This window comes from Cupressus sempervirens, chromosome 6, assembly GCF_028749045.1.
Source record: "Cupressus sempervirens isolate cs-2001-9-10 chromosome 6, ASM2874904v1, whole genome shotgun sequence".
NCBI lineage: Eukaryota > Viridiplantae > Streptophyta > Pinopsida > Cupressales > Cupressaceae > Cupressus > Cupressus sempervirens.
Genome location: NC_143123.1, coordinates 397,641,134 through 397,646,080, shown reverse-complemented (window position 1 = coordinate 397,646,080; position 4,947 = coordinate 397,641,134).

Genomic DNA, 4,947 nt, shown 5'->3' with positions numbered 1-4,947 from the left:
AGACTATCTACACTACATGTCCTTAACTACACATATGCCAAATATCACTATAGACTTTACAATATCAAAAACTATCTTTGTACCAATATTAAAACTATCCAACACTTAGACAATTTTTTGTCTTCAACCATAGAATATTCAACTATACATTCTGCCTTCCATTTAGAATTATATGTTGCCATAACTAACAATTCTTAGTGATCCTACTTAGCCATATTGCCAACAATCTTCCCCTTTGGCATTGATGGCAACATATGAGAAAATTGACTAAGTCCCAAAATGTTACTCAAAAGCTTCTTCAAAATTTGGCCTTTAGAAAACTTTACAAAATTTCATAATCACAAAATTTGTGGATCATTACACTTATAACCATCTTTTCCTTATATTTCCTAATAATACTACTCCCCTTAATATAAAAAGGTTACTTTCTTTTACATTTTATTCTATACAATTTTCTATCCTCTTCTCCCCTTTGACATCAATGACAATGGTGTCAATTTATTTACATGTCAAAATTTTGATTCATTACATCTTCTCTAGGCTGATAGGTAAGAAATGTAGTCTGCAAAGCTGACTCTCACACTCTTCATGCTTTTCTCCCATAAGTCTTTTACTCCTTTTGAAATGCTGAGGAGAGCAGACACTCCATAAGATGCAATCTCCACTGCATTTAGGTCTGAGTAGATAAACTTGTCGAATGATATTTTTGCTATTAGACATTCTTCTAACTGATGCTCAATTGTACTTAACTTCATAGATAGGTGTTCTCTTAGAAGTGAGAACTTATTTGTGATCCTTGCCTTGTTGTCTTCCAACAGACTTATTTCATCACAAGTCTTACTAACCCGAGCCTCAATTCCTTCAATCTTTACACCAGGTTGACTTAGCTGATCTATCAGTGCTTTTACTTCATCACACTTCTTCTTAAGCTCCTCATCAATGTCTTTGGTATGATTGAAAGACATGGCACATTTAGCATACAAGGTCTTACCTTCAAATTTGCACCTTCTTAATTCCTTGATGCAAGCATCAAGAGTCGTTAGATAATTTTTGATATTGTGTCAAACATCTGCTCATCATGTTTAGCTTGAGCTTGCGATACTGCTACCTCTGATAAATTTGTGAATTCAACATAAAATACTTGATTCATAGCCTTGTCTCTAACCTCTGGATTAGGATTGAGTGATTTTACTGTCAATGTACCTTGTAACTTTTCAGTTACATGCATCAGAGTCTTCTACAAACTCTTCACTTGTTTATTCTTGCTAATGATCTTTCTTAGGGATGATATTAGTTCAAACTGATCATCATCATCAAAACCTTTAAGTGTTGCAAGGGTTAGAGGAGTGCTTGGTGCACTTGCTTCCTCTTCTTTCTTCTTCCTCTATTCTTCTTCTCTTATCGTTTTCTCATCCTCTTTCTTCTTTTCTTCTTCCTCTTTTCTCTTGTTCTCCTCGTCTTCCTTCTTTTTCTTCTCTTCCTCTTCTTTCCTCTTCTTCTCTTCCTCTTCTTTCCTCTTCTTCTCTTCCTCTTCTCTCTTCTTCTTCTCTTCTTCTTCTCTCCTCTTCTTCTCTTCCTCTTCCTTCCTCTTCCTTCCTTTTCTTCTCTTTCTCTTCTTCTTTCTTCTTCTTTCTACTTCTTTTCATTTTCTACTCTTTCCTTTTTCTTCCTCTCTTCTTCTCCTTTTCTTCACTCTTTCTTTTCCCCTCTTCCTCATCAAAGTCAGAGTAATAAATGATATTGCCAACAATGTTTGGCCCAAGATCCTTGAAACAATCTTCTGCGATGGTTACTATCACCTTTGTGGCACCAAATTGCATGGTGTTGGTTCCAATATAGATCTGTGAAGATATATCTGTCGTCTTAGTATCCTTGGCTCCTATTACAACTGCTAATAATACACTATGCTCAACATACATAGGGATTACTCCCCCTAACTTCTCTCTCTGTTATGTGACCTTAGGTATAGAAGTAATGTATTTGACAATTGTTTCCTTTGTCTCCTTATTAACTTCTTCATAGTTTCCTCCCATAAACATAATAGCTCTTCTTTTGTTCCTCAACAAGGGCTCAATACCCTTCGTTGTTCCATTCATGTCATCATCATTATTAACTTCACAAAGTTTCTTGATCAAGTTTTCTCTAATTTTCTTGTCCTCTTCAATGATTCTTCTTCTCCTATTAACTAGTCTATTATATAGATCTTATGGAATATTTTTCTATATATCTTTGAATCTTTTGTTCTTCAATATCATATTCTTGACTATAACATTTTCTAATTGCAGTTTGTCCATGTTTCTATACAAACTTTGGCTTCTAAGGCTTTTTCCCAGTGGTTGTCCTTGCTTCTCCAAATATTTATTCTATGGGTATGTCCTCTGTTTCTTCTTCATCCTATGACTCATGAGATTCAATCATTTGCAATATCTTCCTCCTCTTTCCTGGTCCATTTGCTAACTACTTAGTTCTTTTCTTGCTGGGTGACTCAACCTCTTGTTTCACCTTTGTGAGTCTTTCTGATTTCCTTGGAGGGTTAACTAATTTGACATCAATAATTGTGACTTCCTCTTCATTAGGTTTCTTGACCGTATGTGCAACAAAGGGTTGCACTTGTGCTACTATGACATAGGAGACAATAGGTATTTGAGAAACATATTATGCTATTGTTATACCTTCAGCTACTATGACATAGGAGACAATAGGTATCTGAGAAACATATTATGCTATTGTTACACCTTCAGAGGGTCCTATCATTGCAAGGGGTGTGGCTGACAATATCTTTGTTTGTCTACTTGCCTTAATTCTAAGGCAATCCCTTTAACTGCATTGAATTCTTCTCTGGTCATACCATATTCTCTCAAGATATCTTCTATCTTCTTATCTACCTTTTTCTTAATTTCTTAAGTTCACTATGAACTTCTTTCATCTTTTCCTCATAACTTCCCCATCTAGGGTATTCCTTGTCCCTATCGGACTTTAGGATGATCTTCACATAGGCTTTTATAAGATCTGCACTCATTTCATAGCCCATAGGGTCTATGAATTTAACTCTTGGTTCTATAGCCTTAATGCATGTGATAGCAGTTTCAACCATCAAACATATGTCATCTTTGTACTTCTCCACTAGAGATGGAGGGATCCTGAATCTCTTCTTCATCTCAATCTAGAAACTCTTCATCATTCTGATTATGTCTTCAACAATTCTTTCCTTTGATTGTCTCCTGTAATGATAAGTAACCAAATTCATTGTGCACTTGTTTCCATTCCATTAATGATCTGTCATACCTAGAAACTTTCTAATAACTTGGAAGAATAAGTGAGTTAACAAGGATTCAAATTTGAACACTGTGCTTTTTGTCTTCTTCAACTTCTCAATGTTGTCAATCAATTGTTGCTTCACAATTTTGCACATATTGATGGTTTCCTTCTTTACAGTCATACGATATGCTACATGGATGAATCCAACAAGTACTTAGTTCAATTTAGAACTATGGTTCATCTTGTAGCCTATAATCTTGCTAATTATTCTTACATCATCTTCCTTAATGAGATCAATTCTCATGTTCCTAACATCTGATTTTGTCTTTAGATTGGTCTCAACCAATTTCTTTACGATCTTCTCATTCACTAGATTGGTCCCTCCATTGATTAGTCTAGTCAACTTGCGGATCATGTCATTATCAATCATGATAGGGACATCTCCTTCCCAAAACATTCCTTCATGAATTCTACTCAAAATTATTCTGCTCTAATCATGGTTTTCAAACTCTATGTAGAACATCTTCTTGATAATATTCATCTCTTCCAAGTATTGAAAACATTGTTTCAATGATAAATCATTGTTACACACCACATCTATATCCTTGTGAATACCATTTTCATTAATGGTATCAAACTTGCAGTGAATATATGCCCTAACATCTTCCACATGCAATACGTTTGGTGGAACTTGCAAAAATGCTCCCAAAGGATTATCTTCCATCGACATGAATGTTTGTTTCTTAAACTTGTACCTCAACCTCTCATTCACATCACACACAATGGGATTTTCCATCTTAAACCGATTCAAGAATAACTGCGAAACTCTGTAAAATACCTAAAATTTGCATAGCTAGGGCTTTTCTTATTTTGCATTGTGAATACTTCAAATTCGCCTTCGCTTCTCTATCAAATCCATCCCAATTTCCTCTTAATTCCTCACACGACTGAATGGTATTCAAGATCTTGTTCGAATCCCTTAACTCTTTTCAATTTGAAATTTGCATTGATTAGGCGTCTACCCAATTTCGTAAAAGTCATTCTCTGTTAAGCAGTAAACTTTTCTTCATTCGTACGACCTCATACAATCTCCAAATGAGTCACACTCTTAACTAGAGATTCCTTGTGATATTCTAAACCTTCCATTAACTTCACAACTTCTAACTTGATCTTGAACTTCTGTTCCATCTTTCAGATGCTCTTTTCTTCAATAAAAAAGTGTCTAATTCAAATAAGATGAATCACACACTATGGATGATTTTAATTTCTCATTAGATGCATTCAAATATTGTTCTTCTAATACCACATGTGAACTTGATGGATAATTTTCCTTCACAAATGCTTCCTTAAATTCTTCAACATGCTCTTTAAGTGCCTCTTTCTGACTATTGTTGATATTGTCATTTCTTTTGTTCTTCCTTTTGTAGTTTGGGTTTCTGTTGATTTTCCTCATATCCATTCTACACAATCTTGCAATGTGACCAAAATTATTACATAACTGACATACAAGCATACTCCTTCTTTGATTAGGTCGGACATTCTAATTGATTGGTGCTCTACAGTTCCTTGCAATGTGTCCAAAGTTGTTAAACTTGTAATACTCAACATTTCTCCTTGTTCCATTAGCTCCTTCTCCATCATTGGATCTACTTGAGGATCTCCTTCTTTCATTACCTATAGGGTTAGTAT